Source organism: Nipponia nippon, unplaced genomic scaffold (assembly GCF_047370975.1).
Source record: "Nipponia nippon isolate SJK-2023a ecotype South Korea unplaced genomic scaffold, ASM4737097v1 scaffold_5, whole genome shotgun sequence".
NCBI lineage: Eukaryota > Metazoa > Chordata > Aves > Pelecaniformes > Threskiornithidae > Nipponia > Nipponia nippon.
This window is the reverse complement of record NW_028262369.1, coordinates 1,071,039-1,094,671: the sequence shown is the minus strand read 5'-3', so window position 1 is coordinate 1,094,671 and position 23,633 is coordinate 1,071,039. Positions and strand designations below refer to the sequence as shown.

The following is a 23,633-nucleotide window of genomic DNA, read 5'->3' as shown; positions in this document are numbered from 1 at the left end:
AAGGCTGAATCGTCAGGTTGAGATGTTCATGATTCCTCTGCGGCCACGTAATCGCAGACTCTTTTAGAGAGGAAAAGATGAGAATCCCTGTGACTCGTGGAGATGGGACTTTAAAACCCCTTATAAAACATTACAAATGTATCAATAAAATCACGGAACTGATCACACGGTGCATCGTGGGCTTCCGCAGTCACCGTCACAACATAGTTCCAGGTGTAAATTGCACATTTGGCATGTGTGAAGAAGGATTTTTCTTTCTACAGACTTTGCAACAGAATCTGAAAATTAGGCTGGCCCCTTCCTGGCGCGTATCTCGCAAATAAGTGCGAGTTCACTGTCAAAACACTGTTAACAATTCTGCTTTTGAGGTGAGAGCCAAGACAGAGTCCAGCCTGCTCTTCCGTGCCCAGGTGGGCTCAGCAGGGCTAACAGCGGTATCAGACACCCAGAAAACAGTTTAATCAGCCAAGTCAGCAGCTGTAATGCTGCGAGCCACCCTGGGAGCGCAGCAGGGGGACAAGAAGGGCTCGCTTTCGGCCGGCTGCCTCTCTAAGTCGACTGCCTTTTGCTTCTGCAAGGTTCCCGCTGGATTTGCTCAACTTGGACAAACAGGAGCTTGACTCAGAATATCCGGATTTGCTATAATTTGTGCTTTGGAGCAAACAACAAGTTGTCCCTAAGATGTTTTTGGCTGAATAGATTCCTTCATCTCGACTCCAAGCGCATGAAGCTTCTTGTGTTTCCCCCCTTTTGGCAGAATTAACGCCGTGGGTTTCTCCCGATGGGGTTTACAAGCCCGTCTCAGCTGGGGTGCGAGGGGCGCGGGCTGGTGCGGCGGGGTGACGCACAGGGTGGTTTGCTGCTGGGTGGGAATGGCCACCGAGGTGCCGTTTTGCTTCCACTCGGCAGAGGGCCGAGCGCTGCCGTGGCGGCTGCATCGCCCGGCGCGCCGGAGGAGCACAGCCTGGGCGGTGGGTTACAGGCCTCCTTAGGCGCCTGGGTGCTGTTGACATTTAAGTGATTAAAAGCAACCAGAAAGGGCGTCAGCCTGCTGTAATCCAGGAAAGACACCTGAGGCCTGAAGCCACTGGAGCAGCGCTACTGACGCAGCTTTTGCATCAAGTCTCTGTGGTTTAGAAGTGCTAAAAAATAAAAGACTCCCGAAATCCAAGAAACCTCTTGTATTTGAGAGAAACCAGGTGTGCGACCCCCCCGAACCTCCGGCCTTGTGCAGGCGGTAAGATTCCTACTAATGGACAAGAAACCTTTAATGCTTTGTCATTAATCTGCACCTCGCTGGGAAGCAGAAGGAGAGGTGACCATTTGCACGTTGCCTCTGAGTCAAGATCAAGGTTAGGCAAGCGCTGCTGCCAGCCCCAAATGAGGGGCAGCACGCCGGGAGGCGGCGAGGGCAGGACTGTAAGGGCCCCTTCCAGCCGCAGCCAGCGCTGCGCTGGTTACGCCGTGGAGTGAAACCATGGTGCAAGAGCTGGGGTGAGGTGATAATTAGCAGGTGGAGAGCAGAAACTTTCTGGCAGAGGGAAAACCACTCTGCTGCTGACGCTTGGGGCTCAAAGCGTGCCCACATTTGCCATAACAGCCTGGCTGCCATAGGAGCTCCCTCCCGGCAGCGACGACCCCTCTCCCACGCCCGCCCACACCGCCGCTCTGGGCTCCTGCTGCCTCGCCTTCTGGTGAGTCTTGCAGCAGGGCAGCCGCTGGGTGGATCGCTTCGAACCTTCTCTTGTGGGTGGCTGGCTTTCCAGTGGACCGTCTGGCAAACCCCGTTGAGGAAAAGACCCAAAGTATTTGTGTCTGATTCTTTTCACTGACAGCAGCTCGTGCTAGAAGCTAGAAGCTAGAAGCATGCAGCAAGGAGCCATCTTCTGCTCACATAGCCACGGGCCCTGACCCAGCCCAGACTCGATCTACTGGCACAGTCGCCACAGGAGACGTTTATGCCAGGGACTGGATTTTAAGCTAACAGAGTCTGAACTACAGTTCTACTTCATGACATCGCTTGCTGGGAAAATGCTGGGTACCACGACACGGCACGCATGCTAAGTAACATTTAAACTGGTGCAAATTGCTACTTCAAGATTTACTTACAAAAGATATGTAGGTTAAAATACCTGTGCAGCGTACAAGTGGCAGCTGCTGGTAGTCACAGCTCTGCCACCAGCTATGTTCGGTACCTGCAGCGACGAGGCGTTTTGCACAGATGAGGTGTAGGGGCAGTCACGGTGTCAGCACTCATGGCTTAGGCTGGCAGGTGCCCGGCGATATTCTGCAGTCCATATTGCTTTTTTACTGAGAGCCCAACTGTCAAAGGCCTGTAGGCTAATAAAAATAGCTGTCCAGGCACCTGGATCTCCTGCTGGGTGCCTAAAGCTCTTTGAAAACCCTGCCCATAGTCCAGGTGGGACTCCCTAGGGTAAAATCCAAGTAGGCATCACACTTCGATGAACACCAAGAAGGAAAAAAAAGAAGCAGGAGAGAAACTTCATCACTAATAAACCTACCCACACTTTCTTTATTGTAACACATGAGCTATGCTCCTCCTGCGTGCTGCCCGCGGAGCTCAGTGCTATCTGCCGCACCGACATAGGAATATCCTCCCTGTATATACGAGGGTGATGCCCCGTGCAAGCTCTTCAGGTTCCAGGGAGATGCCTTAAAGACCAAGGAACTGATTCACACCCTCCTGTGGGTCCCAAACCATCTTGTTTGAGTGAAGAAGAGGAAAACCTCCCAGTATTTCCAACGTAAGCCTGAGGATGTTGCTATGCTGCTGGAAAAATGCATAAATATCCACAGATCCTTCTTCAGCCCTTGTCATTTCTTTGGAGCAAAGACTCGAAGAAATGAATCTGTGGGAAATGCAGGTTATAAATAGATTCCCAGACCCTGTATCTTGCTGCAGCCAAAAATCCCTGCAGGATTCACATGGCTATTGGCGAGACAGGGTGGGAAGGAGACGTGACATGTCCTGGAGAGAGGACGTCTTGTGGCATGTTGCGGCTGGAAGCGAGGGGTGTCAGTGGGCACACTGATCCTGCTGGGGCACCCGGTGGGTGCTGTGCCCAGCCAGCCAGCGGGCAGATTCCCAAGCTGCAGGTCACAGGCTACATGAGTTTATAAAATCAGGACAAGCATCAGCTTTGTAAAACTGGCTAGGTGAAAAATGCTGCCAGCAGGGATGCTCTGCTAGGGAAATACTCTGCTCTCCATCCTCACCCTCTTCCTGAACTGGAGTTTACATTTTATCAGTCCTCATGAAAACAAAACAGGGAGGATGAAAGTCTTATGTGTGAGAAACCATGACACAGACGGGGCTACAGTATCCATCCAAGCTGGAAAAGAGCACAGCTGAGGTGAGACGATCCTAAAGGAAAGGGGAGGTCTTTCCAAACGTGGTCTCCTGAGGCACGAGTGTCCATACAGCAGCTTGGGGTTTCGGTTAGGGGAAAGCGCAACGTGGGGAATCCAGGGCTCTGGCAGCTGGATGTCTCTGCTTTGTGTTACCTCGGGCTGCAGCAGTGCTTGCGCTGGATGCGGCTGCAGCTCGCTCGCCGGGACCGCGCTCACGCGAGCTGGTGGGATGAGCCTTGCTCCAGAGGCTCTGCCTTCAGCGCTGGAGCACAGCGCAGGCAGCGGGCAGGGAGGGGAGGATCTGCCGTCCCGCCAGACTTCCCGCCAACGGCAGAGGCCGAAGCTCTGGCCCGTGGCGCGGGTGATCTCTGCCCGGGCTGCGCAGATCCGGTACGGCTCTCAGGAGATCCTGTTGGGCCACGTGGGTGGAGGAGGTGAGGTACTGTGGTTTGGGGGGAACAGTGTTTCAGCGAGGAGGGCTGTGCTGTGGAGCGAGACTTGGGGAGAGGGGAAGCTACGAATCTGGAGGTTTGGCCAGGGTGTTTGGAAAACATCTGCAGCAATTCATCGCACAGCCCCTGTGAACACCATGTGCGGGAGCGGTCTGCCTCTGGCTGCTGTGCTACTCTGCCAGTGGTTTTTTTGACGTGCTGCAGTAACACCGGGTTCTTTCCTCCCGTGTCCTGGTAGAAAATGATGCATTTAACACATGCAGATCCCCATAAAACCAGGCCAGTAGTTTGTGTGCCACACGGGAAGCAGTGGATTAATCCCCCGCCTGGGGAGTGAATGTGTTAATGATCATCACATTAGCACATCTTCGAAATCCTGAACCCAAGCTGAGGTCTTGGTTCACACCAAATGAAAGCAATGTCCCTCGGAGCTGTCAGACAAGGAGAGGGTCTTGGCCAGTTGTTTGCAGAGTCCCCGTACTGCTGAGGTATTTATGGGGCTGTTTTGCCCTCGAGGCGTCTCACTAGCTGATTTACAGTCTGGGAAAACGCAGCCAAATGGAAACCTGAGGGTCCTTCCTTTTTTTCCCAACTCTCTCACAGAATGGGTTCTTGTGAAAAGGAGGAGATGGGGTTCCTGTGGGACAAAGAGCACCCACCCACAGACCAGGGCGTCTCCTGCTGAGGACTCATGGGGCTCGGGATAGCGTTGGGCAGACTTCTGAAACGCCTGCAGTAATTCGTTGGAGTTCTCACAAACGCCATGCTCATCCGCACCTCCCCAGCCATCGTTGCCTCTGGGCTGCTCCACTCGATGGCCGGAGAGAGGCCCTCCTGCACGAGCACCGCCGCTTGCGAAGGAGAGACGCTGCAGCTGGGGCCTGGGGAGCCCCAGCAGACCAGACTCCCTCAAAGTGAACCGCTTCTTCACCCAGTGCTTATTTCTGTGCTGGAAGGCCTTAAACGATCCTGCTAGAGAGCGTTGCCGTGAGATCTGCATGACCACTTGATGCTCTGAGTGTTTGCACACTAGCAGTTAATTCCCTGGGAAGTGCAGCTCCCAGGGATGGGAAGTAAACTCTGGGCCCATCGCCACTGGAGGCTGTGGATGCCAAAGGTTGCATGGGTTAAAAGGAAAAAAAAAGAATCTATTAGCAAAACTCATGGGATAAAACACCAATAGGAATGAAATGCAAAGATCTGGGCTCTGGGGAAGGAGGTCTCTCATCCACAGTTTGCCGGGGAAATAACGCTGTATGTTGTCTGGCTGCATACTGTGTCCTGTGCTTCTGCTGTTTGCTGCAGGGAGAAAGAGGGTATGGGGCTTGGTGTAATCCATACGGCTTGTCACCCTGAACTCCCTGTCCGTCACGGAGTACACAGCGAGCAGCCTCCGGCCCGTGGTGGTGTTCATACCTGCATGAAGCCTGAATGGGAACATGAAGGCTAAGGGGCGGTGGGTACCTCGGCCACGCCGGCGACTGCGTTCGGATGTGACCCCGAGCCTCTGACACCAGCAAGCTCAGGCTCTGGCTGGTGCTGAGTTTGAGTCTGAGACCCATGGAGGATGGAGACGAGCAAGGGCCAAAGAGAAATCTTCTACTATCTCTCTCAGAGTTGCTGGTAAAGTGTACAACAAATTTATTTTCTCATCTGCTGTTGTAATATTCATGGATAAAGGCTAAAATGCTGCTGGCTCTTTGGCTTGTTAGAGGAAGTTCAAAGATGGGGCATATGTACCTCGGAGAGGCAAGGCTTCCCAGTCAACCATAGAGCCACGGAATCATAGAATGTCCTGAGTTGGAAGGGACCCACAAGGATCATCGAGTCCAGCTCCTGTCCCTGCATAGGACAACCCCAAAATTCACACCCTGTGTCCAAATGCTTGAATGTTGTCAGGCTTGGCGCCGTAACTACCTCCCGGGGGAGCCTGTTCCAGGGCTCCACCGCCCTCTGGGTGAAGAACCTTCTCCTAATGTCCAACCTCAACCTCCCCTGGCATAAACAGGTGTCAAATGTGTCAAACACATTTACGTTTATTCCCAAATGCCTTCCTTCCAGTGGAAGAAAGGAACACCAAACCTTTCACTTTGACAGGGCCTGTCTTTTCCCATCTCAGGATATTTCTGGACAGGACAGCGAGGGTTGGCTTGCCATAGCTCTTTGGGACGTGTCTGTGCAGCGGGATGGAGGAGAGCACGGGCAGGCTCGGCCCGGCCCCCGGCTGCCCCGCTGCCTCTGCCAGCTCTGCGGGCATCGGGCTGTGGAGGGCGTAAGGAAAGAGCTCACCATGGCCCCATGCCCCCGCTCTGCCCAGAGCCAGCAACTGGTCAAACTGGGCGCTGCTCTGGGTCCACACAGAGTCCGCTGGGCAGTTCTGGTAGCAAAGAAAGGACAATTAAGCCATGGCTTTGTGAATTGCTTTCTCTAATTGCTCTTTTATTATTTTTCCTATGTAGCTAATAATTAGGAGTTAGAGGAGAAGGGAAGAGCCAGTTCTGAGTCCATGGTGTGGTGACTGATGCTAGAAAAGGTTGCAGTAATATATTTAGATTTTAATAGAGCATTTGACACTCAGTCTTCTGCGTAAAACTGATTAAGACAGGCTATATGTGAAAGCTAATGACGGAAAAGACTGCAGCAGGGGGAGGAAGGTATCTAAGTTTCTACAAACATCACTGCCAGATTAGGATCTGATTAATCAATTCAGACGAACATCAGATTAACATCATCTTCATCTTTGCTGCCTGTCTCAGACAAGACCTTTCAGCTCCAGGCCATCGCATCATCCACTGCACAGGTAAGAGCATTTGATGAGCTCCATCCCGTTCCCTGCGGGCAGCAATCATGCTCAGAATCGAGCTTCTTGTTTTCCTTTATTCAGTTTCATCTTCCTTTTCTAGAATTCAAAAATTACTGCAAGTATCCATGCGATGGAAATCTCCTTTTCATTGCTCCTGAACTTGATTTAAGACACGAGACAGAGTTTTTCAAGGCACTTTCAGCTACAAAGACTTCCAAATTCAGCTGTCTGTTTTTCATCCCTCTGAGCGCATTCAGTTGAAACTGAGTAAGAATCTTTCGTATCAAGCGATTTTGAAATGCTCCAGACGTGCAGACACATGCATATCATCTCTGGAAGGACTTGGGATTTCTGCTTGTCTCTCACACTCAGTTTCTCGCTCACACATCTGCTAGGAGTGCATCCTTGCATCCTCTGGTGATATCTGCGCCAGAAGAACCTTCCCCTTCTCATCCTTGTGGGCAAGGTCGGCATTATCAGACAGCTCCAGCTCTCAGATTTATTCACAGAAATTCCCATCTGCTGTTTTTGATGTCGAAGGAATGTAAATTCCTTTCTTGTATCATCACTTTAATGCCTCATCTCCGGAAAAATCATTAGTGGTGGGCAGCTGGAACATCTTGGAAGGGTGGTTGTTTCCGTACCATGTCATCTGCCCAAAGCGGTAATTCTCCATCTCTTGAACAGCTTCACACACCTTTAGTGTCTCCACTGAGTGCGCAGAAGAGACAGAGAGGTCGGTCTGAGAGAGGGATTCTGTCTGAGAGACAGAAGCTCCGGCACCCGCAGAGGCAGTTATTAGTTCTTAGCAGGGAGTCACAGCAGTCTGTAGATGAAAAAGTTACTTCAGTCCTCCTCTGTACTTTGAAGCAAGCGCTGATTAAGAGCCGTCAGAGGTGCTGGCTCACAATCAGCAGCTACAGCTTCTAAAAGCAAGCTTTTTTTAAGGTGGGCCAGCCATCGAGACCCTCTTTCATAGCCTCCTAATTTCCCCAGGCAATTTGATCATGCCCAACACTCTGAAAGACCATAGCAACTCTGGGCACTTTTTATTTTGGTCATATTAAATCAGACACAGCATTCCAGTAGGCATCACTGGATCTGTATCACACCTGGCTGCGAAAGCACAAGGTGAATTCCCTGTGAATTTGGTGTTTGTCTTTATTAGGGCTGAACCCAGCCTTGACCTGAAGGAGGAAGGGTCTGGTCCAGCTCCCGTGAGGGGAACGCAGCATGAGTGCAGAGCTGCTAATGGGGTGGCCGAGAAGGTCTCCCAGCCGCTGCTGCCCCCGGTAGGTCAGCCTGGACTTTACCACCTCTGTTTTCAGTTTTTAGCTCTAGGTTGAGCTGGTAAAGTAGTGCTGGCCTTACAATAACTCCCTATTGAGTGGCCACGGCCTCCACTCAAATTCCCAGATAAGGGGCTGATTCTGACTGCGTTGATGTGGTTTGCCTGGGAAGATGTTTCCCTGACAATTAAATCACCTGGGAAAAGACCGTGCTCTCCTGCAAGCTGGGCAGAGTGTGGAAGGACTGGATGAGAGGTATTAGAAGCTGGAAACCCTCTTTTTATTTTCTCTCTGTCAGGTGAAGGCAGCTTTAGCAGGAGCTGAAGGCAAGAGGGAGCGGGCCCAAAGCCGTGGCTCTTTGCCCGAGGCAGGAGGGCGGACACGCAGAGCGTTGCATTTGGGTGCCTGTTGCTTTCTCCAGAAGCTGCCCGCTCCCTGCTAGGCACGCGAGGTGTCCGTGGTGTGCTCGGACACGATTTGCACAGCCCGTGGTCGGGGGCTGTCTGCTCACACGGGACTGTTAGCGTGTTCCAGCCCCCACATGGCTGAAGAGTTACCTTGGTCTCCAGAGATAAGCAGGAGGGCTCAAGGCGAAGTGGGAGTCCAGAAAGGGGGAATTAAGCATCTGGGTGTTGGGGGGGTCACAAGTGAACCTGGGGGGGCAAGTAGCTTGAACATAACCTGAGAGTCTGTGGCCTGGCAAGAAATTCAGAGTACCGGGACCAAAGAACTGCCTGGACTGTTGTATTCAAGACTTGCAGGGGATTTAGCGGCTCTCATTCCTCTCGTTCCTCCTTCCTCTGGGGCAGGAATCTCCCAAACCATTATTGGGGCTGCCCCCTTTCTTGGAGCAGGCTCTCCACCTTGCTGCTGTAGACACCAGACCCACCAGCCGTGTGCCAGACCTCTCCGGGAGCGGGGCCGAGGCTGGGCCGTGTCTGCCAGCACGAGAACCTCGAATGCCCACTGCCCGCGGAGGGACGTCCCTGTGAGCCCTCCCGGGGCAGACCCACAGCCCTGCAAGCCCACGTGCTGGGCTCGGTTGGGTAACGGGTTGCAGGCTGCTGGGAAATGAAGAAAAGCACTTCTGTGGTGGGTTGACCCTGGCTGAACACTAGGTGCCCACCAAAGCTGCTCTATCGCTGCCCTCCTCGGCTGGACAGGGGAGAGAAGATATAATGAAAGGCTCGTGGGTCAAGATAAGGACAGGGAGGGATCATTCACCAATTACCATCACGGGCACAAGACTCAACTTGGGGAAATTAGTTTAATTTATTACCAAATCGGAGTAAGGTAATGAAGATAAAAACTAAATCTTAAAACACCTTCCCCCCACCCCTCCCTTCTTCCTGCGCTCAACTTCACTCCCAATTTCTCTACTTCCTCCCCCCAGCGGTGCAGGGGGACGGGGAATGGGGTTGGGGTCAGTCCATCCCACGCTGTCTCTGCCGCTCCTTCCTCCTCAGGGGAGGGCTCCTCACACTCTGCCCCTGCTCCAGCGTGGGTCCCTCCCACGGCAGACAGTCCTCCACCAGCTGCTCTGACGTGAGTCCTTCCCCTGGGCTGCAGTTCTTCATGAACTGCTCCAGCGTGGGTCCCTCCCATGGGGTGCAGTCCTTCAGGAGCAGATGCTCCAGCATGGGTCCCCCGTGGGGTCACCAGTCCTGCCAGCAAACCTGCTCCAGCCTGGGCTCCTCTCTCCAAGGGGCCACAGGTCCTGCCAGGAGCCTGCTCCAGCATGGGCTTCCCACAGGGTCATGGCCTCCTTCGGGCATCCCCCTGCTCTGACATAGGGATCTCCACGGGCTGCAGGTGGAGCTCTGCTCCACAATCAACCTCCACGGGCTGCAGGTGGGTCTCTGCTCCACCATGGACCTCCATGGGCTGCAAGTGGATCCCTGCTCCACAATCAACCTCCACAGGCTGTAGGTGGATCTCTGCTCCACCGTGGACCTCCATGGGCTGCAAGTGGATCTCTGCTCCACAGTCAACCTCCCTGGGCTGCAGGTGGATCTCTGCTCCACCACGGACCTCCATGGGCTGCAGGGGGACAGCCTGCCTCACCATGGTCTTCACCAGGGGCTGCAGGGGAATCTCTGCTCCGGTGCCTGCAGCATCTCCTCCCCTCCTTTTTCCCTGACCTTGGTGTCTGCAGGGTTGTGCCTCTCACATATTCTCACTCCTCTCTCTGGCTGCAGCTGCACAGGGGTTTTTTTGGCCCTTCTTAAATATGCTCGGCCTTGGCCAGCGGCGGATCCGTCTTGGAGCATTGGCATTGGCTCTGTTGGACACAGGGGAAGCTTCTGGCAGCTTCTCACAGAAGCCACCCCTGTAGCCCCCCGCTACCAAAACCTTGCCAGGCAACCCCAATCCACCTGCTTGGGAAGGAGGGACGCTGTGTTGAGTTCATGCTGTACCTGTGATGCAGATCACGAGATCCCTTGACACTCATGAGCTGTCAGACCTGGCATTTTTCATCAACCCAAACTTGATTTTTCAGAAATTGTTGTTAATTACGCTCCCCACCCAGAAAGCACAGTTCTTTGATCAGTGCTTCACAAAGCAAGTACCAGCATTGCTGCATCTTGTGTCAGCAAACTAGGAGTTGCCTTCGTTAGGAACCGTGCTCGTCAGCTGTGTCTGAAGTGCTGGAGCTGGAAGCCTTCATAGTAAGAGGAGTAAGACACAGCTTTTGTAGCTAGGTCTCAAGCCACAGACAGCCAGTTTGTACGAAGGAGGCCTTCTAGCGAAGGTGCAACCACTGGTAAGCAGAAGATAAGGTCCAGCAGCTGTCCCAGGGGTGAAGCAGGTATATCAGATGGGACGATCTTGTCATTGTCTCATCTACCACCCCAGGCAGGGAGTGATGGTACCTGTGTTTGAAGCACAATAAACAGGAGCGCACGTGTACCGGGTCTCTTGGAGCTGTGCTGCTAGGGCAGGATTTGGCCTCCTGGGTGTAAAACGTCAGTGTTGCAGTTAGTGTTGGTAGCCTTGTCCACGCTCCGCCTGCTGATGCAGAGCATAGCTGGTGTCTTGGCCCTGATAAAGCAGCATGCTCCGCAAGACTGTTGTCCATGAGGCTGCCCTGCCTTCACAGAGTCATTGCTCTTCATAAGCTTATAGAGAACTGGAAAGTGAGAGACTCTCAGCATTAATTATAGCCCATTTTTCTGGTAGCTCAGTGTTCCACAGCTGATTCAGAGCTGCCTGAAGAGAGGTTAGGAGCCCCTTTGTCTGACTGTGGAGAAGTGGTCTAGAATAGGACTAGTGCGATGGGGAGAAGGACGCCCACGACGCCGTGACATGCCTTTGCGGCAGCCTTTGCTCCCCGCTAAGGCAGAGTGGCCTGCGGCAACGTTTGATGCAACAAAGTCGTCACTGCTAGAAATCAATTAGGGCAAAAAGCCCACCGGCATTCCCCGGTTTCCTTCTGCTTGTCCTGAGATCTCTGCATCTCTTGGCTTCCAGGACATCCCGGTTTGGGACCTCCAGGCTGGGCAGCCGTGCCCTGCTGCCATGCCCCTGTGGCCTCCTCCTCGCAGCAGCCCCACCGCTGCGGAGAAGCCTGGGGAAGGCTGGTCCCAGTCAGCGCGGAGAGGAGCGGCACCTGCACGTCACTCCTCTCCCAGCGGGCAGCAGCATGCCCCGAGAAGCGCTGTGAAGTGCAACCAGTGTGAAGTGTTTCAGCCCCCCTTCTCTTTGCAGGCCGTGACTGTTAACTGCGCAAGCGCCGCGTGGGTCAGGACCCGCGCTCCGTGCTGCGTTTGCAGGCCTGGGCTCAGCCTCTCGCGGAGCGGCCGCTCAGCCCCAGCGCTGGCGAGGAGCCGCTGCCGCCCCGCAAGCCCTCTCGCGGCTCTGATGCTTTGCATCACGGGCGCTCTTGATTGAGAAGGGAAAGTGTTTTTCCGTCCTTATTCAGAGCATGCCTCCAGCGTTTTGGCTTGGGAGCTCAGCTCATACCACAGTTCCCCTGCCAGACTTGGGCCTATCGTGAGTTTTTCTCTGTTTAATCATACAAAGGAAAATGCGTTTGCCTTTCCCAGCAGACATTTTCACTGCAGTATCTCCTTCTCAGTCCTAGAGTATATTCTTCCCCCTGCTGAATTATATGGTTTACTTTGTGTGCTCCTGTTTTGCCAAATGCGAAGCGTGAGGATGATGCCGTTTTGGAGACGGACTGACGAGGCCCTGCTATTCCCAGCCCAAAGGTTAATGCTAACGCAGGGTTTCATGGGACGTTTATCTCCAAGTGCAGCTTCTGGGCAGCTCGGCTGGTAAATCACAGAAGTCTGCGCCTCCAAATCACCAGGCAAAGCCTGATGTTAGGGGCGTTGCTAATGAAAGGCCGTCGCATAAACCCCTCAGGCCGGCAGCAGGGGCTGCTTGTACAAATCATCACTCTTTGAGCATTCTTAGAATTTTTAAACTTGAATTAAATGTCCCGTAGCCCTGCAGCGTGGCAGGTGGATGTGCACAAAATACCGAAGGGAAGAACACAGCAAACTCAGGCGGTTCCTTGCCTGAATTTAACAGAGGTGTATATAGTATGTTCCGGACGTAACTCCCATTCCTTTTGCCCAGGAGGGCTCCGTGTGGGTACCCTCCCGTGGTTCCCACCCTGCAGCGCCCGTGCAGCTGGCCACTGCGCTGAGATGGTCCTGCCTGCCGCAGAGTATCGAGGGCAACGACCGGCCGGAGCCAACTTCTGGGCTGGCTGAAGCGGCTGCATAAAGAGGGCCTGACTCTGCTGCCATTTGCATCACCGTGGGTTGGTCTGGGGCAGCACAGCAGCAGCTGAGAGCAAGCTGCAGCTTGCCGTCACCCGGCGATGTGGCACTGCGTCACCGAGCTGCAGGGAAGTGGTGGTGACAGGGGTCTGTCATCGGGGCCGGTGGCACCTGAGGGATGGGCAGCCCCTCAGCACACAGAGGGGCACAAAAGCACTCGCCCAAACCCGCCGGAGCTGTCTGCCCCTCGGCCTCTGCTGGGCCCGGGTGCGTGCAGGTGCCCAGCCGCGGCGTGGCCGGTTGTGGCTTGGCTCTGTGGGTGACGGCGGGCGGCTGGCAGAGGGGGCAGAGGCCGGCGGCTGCAGCTGGGGAGCATCATCAGCTCCAGCTGCACCACCAGTGAGCAGCAGGGCAAGGGGGAGGAGGGATGATCATCAGCAGGGACTGGGGGAAGGGAAACAGCTCCCACAGAGGGGTTTGCAGTGATGGGAAAGTACCCTGGCTCTTTGATCCTCTGGTTTCTCTTCGGGTACCAGGATTCCCCAAGCCACCAAAACTGCGGGGCTGGCGCGCTGCCTTGATGCCTGCGAGACTGCGCACCCGCTCGTGAAGCAGCGTGCGTCCTGCCCGCAGCATCCCGCCTCGGTGCGTCCGTCAGCACAGTGGGTTTGCATGACTTAGAAGGAACACGTAGCTTAGGACACTGTTTCACTCTTTCCAGCCTTCCTGCTCTAGCAGATGTCTCCCAACTTTGAGGTTATAAGCGTAACCACTTAAGAACTAAAAAATACAACAGGAAGATTTCTTTTTTTCCCCAGGCGTGGGGAGCGGGCGGTGCGGGTGGAGTGCCGTGCCCTGCCCGCTCCGTGCCCTGCCCGCTCCGTGCCCTGCCCGCTCCGTGCCTGCCCGCTCCGTGCCCTGCCCGCTCCGTGCCTGCCCGCGGGCAGCCGAGCGCTCGGCGGTGCCGGCGGCAGATGCGGGCGGCGGGAGCCGCCGGTGCTTTGCGTGCCCCGGTTTGCGCTCGCCGGCGGGCTCGGCTCCGGGCACGTTCGCAGCGCTTTAAAGAGCAATTTCAAACTGGTTTTGTTAAACTGAGAAAATGCGTTGCGACGGAGCAGCCAGTTCCCGACCCGGCTGAGCCACGGTAAGCGCCGCTGCGCTCCCCCCCCCCCCCCGCCCCCGGGCAGGAGCCCGCCGCCGGGCTCGGGGGGCTTTGCCGGGGCACCCCCGGCTCTGCACCTCCGGTCGGGCTCGGGGGGCTTTGCCCGGCGCCCCCGCCGCTCTTGGGGCTGCCCCCGCACCCAGCGGGCCGGAGCCCTCCCCCGGGGCGGCGCGGCTGGGCGCTCGGGGCCCGCCGCGCTCCCGGCCCGGGTGGCTCCGTCCCGTCCCGTCCCGGCCCGACCCCCCGGCCCCCGAGCGTCCCGGGCCAGGCCGCCCGACGGGCGGCGGAGGCTCCCGGTGCCGCCCCTTCGCCCGCTGCCCTCCGGCGGCAGCGGGGCCGCCCGGGGCTCCCGGCCCCTCCCGGCTGCGGGCGGCCCCCGCGGGCAGGGCCCCAGGGCCGGCGGGGCCAGCGAGCGGCGTGTGCGGGGAGCCCCCCTCCTCCCCCCTCCTCCCCCCTCCACCTCGCCCGCGGCTGCGGGGAGCCCGGGGCTGTGCTGCGGGAGCCCGGCGGTTGCAAAACATCTGGCTTTGCAGCAGGCTTTTTTATTTTTTATTTAATTTTTTCCCTTTTTCCCCTTACACTCGGAGTAGCTAATTGGATAGGAAAACACTAACTGCAGGGGTGGGATTACTTCATGCTCCTGCAATGCTGTTTTGCTGTTGGGTTTCGGTCCTCTGGCGTGGAAGGAGCCTGCCCGCCCCGCCGCCAGCGCCTGTTTTTCCTACCAGGCCTTGGCTTTAGGGGAGGTTTCGTTGCCCCTGTGGCTGCGTTGGTTTCAGAGGAACTTTTGAAGGGTGCCTTCAGCGGGTCCTGCAGTAATCCCGGCGCGTTGCTGTGTGCCCTGAGGCTTCCTCATCTGGCAGGTTAATTCCATCGCTAGGGTTGTTTTTCTTTTGTTTCAAGGGTATTTCCGCAGAAAACGTGAGATCCAGTGGGGCGGCGATGCTGCGGGTGGTTTGCTTGCCAGCAGCGGGCTGTCTGCTCCCCAGCCCGATGCCCGGGGGAGGGAGGGAGCCCTGGCTCCTGCAGCCCGCGTTGTGGCGGCGTGGAGCAGCCCTGGGCGCTGCCTCGTCCCCCGGGGATCCCTTCCCTCTTCTCCTGCTGAAAGCTGGGGTTCCTCAGGTTTCTCTGCGAGTGGGGGAGCGAGGAAAGCTCTCATGTATGTGGCACTGAAATTCAGCCAGCCAAGCCAGCAGAAACGGCTCCGCTAAGGATACAGCATGGCTAGATGTGCTCCTTGAAAAGCCTGTCCTTGACTACGAGCAAGAAGTTATGTCTCTTCCTAAAGAAGAAAGCCCGAGGAGGCGAATCCTGGACGTTGGCTCCGTCGGGTCAGGAGCCAGCAGGATGCCTAGAGGTGGGGACGAGCAGCCCGGGGCTGCGCTTGGCTTGGCTGGACGCGTGCTGGCCTCGCTGGAGCGCGGGCGAAGGGCCGGTGGTCGCTGTCTCACGCTCCGGGTTCCTGCCTGGTCCCCTCCAGGAGGGGACGCAAAGCGTGGGCTCGGGAGCAGCTCTCTTCTCCTCGCTGTCTTTCCCCTACAGGTGCTTTTTCTTGCTGACAGTTACAGCAGTAAAACAGGGAGGGAGCTATTTGTCTTCCTTCTTTATTGTAAATATTTACCTGTCAAACAGTAACCCTAGAAATAATTAGAAGCAAGGAAGCTTGCTGCGTACATCTGAAACCCGGGCTTCCCCGGGTGGTATCGCCCTCCGCGGTGCGGCTGTTCTGCTTTACTTGCCTGAATTAATTTTACTGTGGTACTGGGAACTCCCGTGTGGTCCTGGGAAGTCGTCCTGCGTTTTGAGGAGTTTAGGGCTTGCCTCTCTTCCCTACAAGGTGGTGCTGTACCCCAGCCTGTCCCTGGGACCTGAAGGTTGACCTTTGCAGCTTTCACCCCACCAAAGGTGCTCTTGGTTGATTTTTTTTTTTTTAAAGTTACTTGTCTCATCTTAAGTTATGAAAACTTGCTATTTCTCATCATAGCTGCATGACTTAGTTTGTCCTCCCTTCTCCCCTTCTGCTAAGCAAAAATCCCCATCTATTTTGATGCTAACAACGGTTGTTCAAGTGCGTCCCAGACCCCGGGCACCCCCTGTCCATTTGTGTGTGCACACTGGAGCCGTGTCGGTCTCGGATGGTCTTGTCCAGCGCAGGGAGAGGGGGCCGGAGGTGTAGGGAGGGCAAATGCTTCTGCTGAGGTTGCTCCGTGCTGCACAAGAGCCAGAGCCTCTGCGAGGAAAGCGATGCAATCTTGGTGTCTCTTCCTGGGGAGCAGCTTTAGGGATGAGGCATCGCCGGCCCTGTGCGGTGCAAGGAGCCGTCGTAACCTTCTCAAAGTGCCGTCGGCTGTGATGTGAGCGCGGAGCAAGCTGCGCTTCTGATGTTTTCCCACAGCAGTCTCCTGGAGAAGCTGGCTGCTCACGGCTTGGATAAGTGCACTCTGCGCTGGGTTAAAAACTGGCTGGACGGCCGAGCCCAGGGAGTGGTGGTGGAGTCAAATCCAGTTGGCGGCCGGTCACCAGTGCTGTTCCCCAGGGCTCAGTGTTGGGGCCGGTCCTGTTCAACATCTTCACTGATGGTCTGGATGAGGGGATCGAGGGCACCCTCAGTCAGTTTGCAGATGACACCAAGCTGGGTGGGAGTGTCGATCTGCTGGGGGGCAGGGAGGCTCTGCAGAGGGCCCTGGCCAGGCTGGGTCGATGGGCCCAGGCACTGGGTGAGGGTCAGCAAGGCTCAGGGCCGGGTCCTGCACTGGGGGCACAGCAACCCCAGGCACCGCTGCAGGCGTGGGGAGGAGCGGCTGGGAGCTGCCCGGCGGGAAAGGGCCTGGGGGTGCTGGTCGACAGCTGCTGAACATGAGCCAGCAGTGTGCCCAGGTGGCCAAGAGGGCCAATGGCATCCTGGCTTGTATCAGGAATGGTGTGGCCAGCAGGAGCAGGGAGGTGATGGTGCCCCTGCGCTGGGCACTGGTGAGGGGTGAGGCCGCCCCTCGAATGCTGTGCTCAGCGCTGGGCCCCTCACCCCAAGGCGGCCATGGAGGGGCTGGAGCGTGGCCAGAGCAGGGCAGCGAGGCTGGGGCAGGGGCTGGAGCCCAAGGCTGGGGAGGAGCGGCTGGGGGAGCTGGGGGGGCTCAGCCTGGAGAAGAGGAGGCTGAGGGGAGCCCTCATCGCTCTCTGCAACGGCCTGAAAGGAGGCTGGAGCCGGGGGGGTCGGTCTCTTCTCCCCAGGAACAAGCGATGGGACGAGAGGGAACGGCCTCAAGCTGCGCCAGGGCAGGTTTGGGTTGGGTATTGGGAAAAACTTCTTCCCCCAAAGGGCTGTCAGGCCCTGGCCCAGGCTGCCCAGGGCAGGGGCTGAGTCCCCATCCCTGGAGGTATTTAAAAGCCGGGGAGATGTGGTGCTGAGGGACATGGTTTAGTGGTGGGCTTGGCAGTGCTGGGTTAACGGCTGGACTCCATGATCTCAGAGGTCCTTTCCAACCTTAACAATTCTGTGATTCTGTGATTCTGTCTGGGTGAGAATGTGGTGACAAGATATTGTGTGTTCCCACAGGGTAATTAAAGCAGTGGTCAGAAAGGGGCGAGGCGTTACCCTCAGTGTGGCAGTCATTATCGCAATGGGTCTTTTAATTATCAGCCCTTTACCTCCAGTGAGTTATAACTTGAGAGCAAACACTGTTCTTGTTAGCTTTAAGCATTTAATTGTTTTAAGAGGGCAAATGATTGCCATTTGCACAGAGCTCAGCCACAGTCATTCCCGTGTACTGCCCTGCGCTTCGCAGCACCCTGAGCGCTGGGGATTGCTGGGGAGCAGCGCGGGCCGGGGCTGGCAGCCCACGCTGCTCCGCTCCCCTCCAAGCAGTGGAAGGGACCGCGTGTCTGGAGCCAGCAGCAGCGCAGCCGGGGAAACCCGGGCAGCGCTTGCAGCTACAGCTGCAGGGGACGTCGCTTGTGGCGGGGAGCTGAGCCAAAGCGTAACGGAGAGCCCCGTCTGCCCTGGCGCCCGGCGGTGGGAGCAGGCGAGGGCACGGGGACGCCCTTTGGTGCACCGCTGGCAGTGCCTGGCTGCTCTCCGGCTGCCGCAGCGCTGGGGGCACGGCCGTGGCCGCCGCTGGTGGGGGCTTGTGTCTCCCCGAAAAGGAGAAATGTGCGTTGGCTGCTTCACCAGCCCCGGGCGGAGCTCGATGCGGCAGCAAGGGCCAGGGCTGCGCTGAGCCTGGGGTGGAGTTTCTCCTCCTCCCAGCCTGCGTCCTCTCCGGGCTGTTTCTGCCCTTCTGACTTGTTTCAAGTCTCTCCCTGCTTTAGCGTTGAGATGTTAAATGACATCTTTGTGGTCAGCTGTGGCAGGTGAGTGATGCTGTGTCCTGCTGAGGCTGTGTGAAACGCCGCGGCCTGTTTGCTGGGGGCTGCAGGCCCTGGAGCAGGAAAGGACGAGTGCCAGCCCCTGCGGCTCCTGGCCCTGGGCAGCCCCACCACCCTGCTGCTGCTTTCCTGCATCCCTGGGCCTGTCTGCTCAGCAAACGCGGCTGGAGCCTCCCACTGTTTTATGTGCTTGTCTCAAAACCACACGGTTATCTGTGTCTCATGGGGTCAGAATGAGAGCACGTGGCCAAATCGTGCCCTCCCCCTGAGAGCCAGGGCACTGCTTGTTTTTTTGGGGGTGCAAAATATATGAAGAAGGGCGATGTAGCTGGAGGATGGGTACAGAGCTGGGGGACAGCACTGCGATTGTCCCGGGCAGAGTAACAGGGTGGGCTGGATGCTGTTACCCGGGTGGAACCAGTTACTGTGGTCTCTGCTCCCTTTTGGCTGCTGGGCGGCACGGGAGAAGGGCCTCTGCGCCCGGGGCTGTCTGAAGGAAGGGTTGGCAGTGCGTGGTGCTCCGATGCTGTTCAAGCCATGCTTCGCTCAGCCACGAGTTGCCGCTGAGGGCAGGGGACAGGATGCGGCCGGCTGGGATCACCCCAGGGGTGACCTCGCTCCGGGATGGTGCCCGCAGGAAAGGCGGTGAAAGAGCGCAGGCCCCCCCTGGGGAGCGAGGGTCCGCTCTGCCCAGACCCCTGCACGGGCAGGGGGGATTGTACCGCGGATGGTCGTGTGCTGGGGTCCCCTTCGGAGCGATGGCTGACGTCCGGTGGTACTGGGTGTGCGTGCGGCCCGATGGGGCTGCCGCGGCGATGCTGAGAGTCGCCCGCTGGGGCTGGCAGCCCTGGCGAGCGGGCCTGGCCCAGCTTGCTCTAGGTGGAGTGTTTGCACCAGAGAGCCCAGGCTTTCAAAAGCTTTAATAGGAAGTTACTTTTTGTGACAAATTGATGGCTTCATTTTTTTGACCTTTGAAAGCTTTTCATGTGTTAGCTACATGTAGGAAATGTAATTTTTCATGCTGAGAAACGGTAAGTTCTAGCTCTGAAGCAGAATGACGGACGTGATCTTTTTTTGGATGTCTGGCAGAGCTCATTTAGTGTGAAATGAGGCTTGGGTCCCGGGCTGAGATCCTCTGCTTCAGAGAGTCTGTGTCCACATGACAGTGGAGTTGAAAAGGGGAACCGGGAGGATTTAGTAGAATTGTTTTCTTTTGATGGCTGTGAAGCTCATGGGGAGACACCAAGGCACAAGGGCTTCCAGACTTACAGAAGGATTTCGGTGACCGAAAAGTAGCTTGAAGGGAAAAATGAAATGCTGAAATGATGGAGGCTGAGGACTGCATGGTCCCGAGCCCCTTGGTCCCTGGGCTCCTCTGATGCCGTTCCCACCGGCAGTGGCAATTGACCATGGGGGTCTGGTCCCGCTGTGCTGAACAGCGTGCTGGCAGATGCAGCGCTGCTCTGGGTGCCTCGATGGAGCTGTCACGGAGCTGTCATCTCTTCCCTTACTGTCCCTTTAGCTTCCCGGGGGCGTAGTGTCTGTGCTGTCCCTACTCTGGGTGCTTTGGGGTTAGCATTCGTAAGCCCTCTCCCAGCTGAGAGGCAGCAACCTGCCTGTCCCGAGGGCTTGTCCCTGCTCCCCCGCAGCTGCCGTGGGTTACAGAGCAGCGGGATGAACCCCCGCGCGTGCCTGCCAGTCGCTGTGGTGCCAGTACCCGGCCTGGTTTGGGGATGTGGGCTGTAATGTACGCGGTATAAAACCCGGTTCTCGCTCTGGTTTTATTTACAGGAGGTATCTGGGGACAACGTCGCCTCAAGGCGCTGCGTGCTCGTGGCGTGCAGCAGGCTCAGCTGCGGCAGAGGATGACTCTGCCTCTCTGAGCATCCAGAGCGGTGCCGGGAGAGCTGCCCACGCCTGCGAGCCTGCAAGCGGCAAGAGTCGGGCAGGGCAGCTGCCTGCCTTGCACGCAGTGTTTTGTGGAGTGCTGAGAAGGTACACATATGGACAGGAGACCCCGGAGGCCCTCGGATGTTAGTTCTGCTTCTTTCACTTGGAAGCTCCCCCTGCCATGTGTTGGTGTGTCGTTAAAAGGGGAAGGATGCAGTTGCCCTCTGGCTGTGCTCGAGCTTCTTAGATCGGACCTCTTCTTTTCTCTGCTATCTTGCTGCAAAAACATCGCTTTCTAACAGTAGAGTACAGAAACTGGACTAATATCTTCCTTAAATGCAGTTTTGGGTCATAAGCTGAGTGTATCAGCACGGCTTATTAACCTGCGTATCAGGCTCGGTTGGGGGCTGTAGGGTGCATGCGCGCAAGAAGCCCCTGTACCTCCGCAGCAGCTGCAGCCGTGCAGTCTGCCCTACTCGGTGCGCTCCTGCCATGTGTTTTTGCAGGTGGCCGGCGATCTGCCGGGAGTGACTGGGCTCCAGACATGCCTGTAGCCTGTGGGGACCAGAAACAGAGTCATCTCCTTCTTTTGTGCAGGCCTTTCCCCATCTGTGAGATAGGGAGAAGGGTTTTTCCCAGGCCCCCCAAAAGCAGAGCTGTACGACCTTGTTAATCAGTGGTTAGCAAGTGCTGGGAGGCTTTTGGCGGCAGGGCGGAGGGAAGGGGGGGGGGTGTTTTGTGGCAGCAGTTTCTTGAGCTCTTTTTGTCCCTACTGTTGCAACCCCAGTGGAAAACCTGGGCTCGGCCTTGAAGCGGGAGCTGTGTTGTGACTGTGCCATCGGTGGTGGCACGCATCCCCGTGAGCAGGTGACACGGGGACGCCGGGTGGGTTAAATCGGTCACTGACTACAGGTGATGCTGAGCGAGGAGTGCTTAAACCCTGCCTCTGCCACAGCCTGCGTCCCAATCTGCCCGCTGCTGCCTGCGGGGAGCCCAGCCCCTCTCCCTCCTGGGCAGCGGGATCCGTGTCCCAGCCCTCAGGGTCTCATTCAGGGGCTCTTCCCTCTGCTTTGTCCCTCAAACCTGACCCTACCGTCTCCTTCTCAGGCGTGAGAAGAGACGCCCTCGCCGGGGCAGCTCGTTCCCCAGCTCTGAAGCTGGTCCGTGCGGAGCGAACGCGGGTGTACCCCTGTTGGGGACTGCAGGCGGTGCCTGCACATTACGCTGAGGTGAGGTTACCACCTTAAGTACGCTGATCCTCCCAGAGGGGAAAACATAATCTGGGGAGGTGGCTCTCCGTGGGGGTAATTAGGAGGGATCCTGCCAGTGTGCTGGTTCCTCGCGTAGGAGGTCGGGGCTGGCTGAGGGCCCCGGTACCTCCATTGAGTGGCTGATGTCTGTTGAGAGGGGAGGTGTGAGAGCGCTTTAGGGAGCTGCTGGTCGGCTCTAGAGGGTGTTTCTTGGGGTTAATAACTATGGTGTGAAATGTCACAGGATAGCAAAATCTCCAGCTGCTGTGAGGTTTTACAGTGAGCCTGGATGTCCAAAGTTGTTCTCTTCATTTAAAAAGAAGAGACGAGAGGCGGGTTTGTGATTAAGGAGGAGGAAACATGCTGTGCAGGTCTGGCAGGGATCTGCCTCGGCTGGGGCGTACCTGCTTGTCCCGGCGCCGGCTTTGAAGAGGCACGGGGAAGGCTCTGCACACCGGCACCTCGGGCTATTGTTTCTGGCTGGGCCGGGCGGCGTTTCTCCATGCTCGCTCACAGCACCAGATGCAGATTGCTTCCTAGGGAACAGCGCTCCGGGTACGCCGATGTTGGCTTGGCTTTCCTCCTACGCAAAATGGGTTTATAGGAATGTACTGAGCTCCTTTATAAACAGCTTGAGATCTAATGAAAGGCATCACTGTAAGAGAAAAATATTGTTAGCAAGTTACTCACATCGTTAACGAGGTCAGATCATTGCCTTGTAACAAAATTAGTTTGTTTTGCTCTAATCAGTTTTAGTAGCTAGAGTGCTCAATAATTACCCATGTCCTTATGGAAGAGATGGGACAGCATGAGTATAGCTGCTGGCAGGCTTCTCCAACTCTGAAATGAATTGTGCAGGTTATTTTGGGAAGGCATCTTTCCAGATGCACAGTGCCCCTGGAGCGATGCTGGCAGGGCTCGTTCCTTCAGCCAGGAGCGATCGTGGTCCGGAGCGTGGCTCCTCTGTGAAGAGCTGTCCGTAGGGGTGTTCGGAGAAGCGTTAGCAGCAGGAACATCTTTGGACTCTGCTGCTGCTGTCTTCATTTTTACGATCCCATTTGACGTGCAGCATGCTAGGTGTCTCTCTGAACTCTTCCTTTCTTTAGTCTATGTAAACTGTCAAGACCCCAGGGACTGTCAAATGCATCCGCTCTCTGAAACAGAAAATGTCCTCCTAGGTATTTGCGCCTTCGGTATCATTTCTTTGGTTTTTTTTCTGATGTCAGTGGTGTGTTCCTGAAAAGGCAACCTGTGGCGGCCAGGAGGGCTGGGCCGGGCCGAATGCAGCTCGAGAGGACGGGGTACTGAGAGCCACTGCTCTGGTGGTGACCAGGCTCAGGAGAAATGATTGTCAGCGGGCTGTGCTTTTCCTTGCAGGTGCGATGGTCGTGCACGTGCCTTCTGCACGTCCAGCTGCTGCAGAGCAGGAGAAGAGCTGTGACGATGGGCATCAGCAGGCCCCTTCTCCCGTGCCTCACTCAGGGGAAATCAGGGCGGGCTGTGAGACCGCAGGACCTACTGTGCCCTCGGTCTCTCTCGCTAGACCCGTACCTGTAAACTGAGTCAGGGTGTAGCTTCCGATCAAAAGTCAGGCTGAGCCTGACCCTCCCGCGCATGCTGGAGGTGAGTGGTTCTTCTCTGGTGTCTGCCTGGCAGCTCCCGGGGAGCGGGACGGGGCGAGAGCAGAGCTGTGGCACCGCAGGGCTGGTGCGGGGAACGGCTCTTGCAGGCACTGCGGCCTACATTTCATGGTGCTTTCCCTTCTCCTTGATGGGTCGTGTCCTGGTTTCAGCTGGGATAGAGTTAATTGTCTTCTTAGTAGCTGGTATATTGCTGTGTTTTGGATTTAGGATGGGAATGAGGTTGATCACACACTGATGGTTTAGTTGTTGCTGAGCAGTGCTCACACCAGTCAAGGCCTTTCCAGCTTCCCCTGCTCTGCCCGTGCACGAGGAGCTGGGAGGGGGCAGGGCCAGGGCCAGGCCGGCTGGCCCAGACTGGCCCAAGGGCTATTCCATACCCTATGGCGGCGTGCCCAGTATAGAAACTGGGGGAGTTGGCCGGGGGGGGAGCGATCGCTGCTCAGGGACGTGCTGGGCATCGGTTGGCGGGTGGTGAGCAATTGTGTCGTGTATCACTTGCTTTGAATATTATTATTGTATTATATTATTATTATTATTACTACTACTACTACCATTCTATTTCATTTTACTTCAATTATTAAACTGTTCTTATCTCAACCCACGAGTTTTCTGACTTTCCCCCTTCCAGTTCTCTCCCCCATCCCGCTGGGGCGGGGGCAGTCAGTGAGCGGCTGGGTGGG

General features: G+C 56.4%; 1 protein-coding gene across 2 annotated transcripts in view; it reads left to right on the top strand.

Annotated features, from left to right (window-relative positions):
• The first annotated feature begins 13,765 nt into the window (after positions 1–13,765).
• Positions 13,766–23,633, top strand: part of LOC104011075 (ankyrin repeat and fibronectin type-III domain-containing protein 1) — a 264,593-nt gene continuing 254,725 nt past the window's right edge. The window contains exon 1 of one of the 2 annotated variants that reach the window (XM_087731748.1): positions 13,766–13,790. The gene's annotated coding sequence lies outside the window, so the exon portion shown is untranslated. Of the gene's footprint in view, positions 13,791–14,588; positions 14,672–23,633 lie in introns of those variants that run through there. The other variant, XM_087731749.1, reaches the window with a different exon arrangement.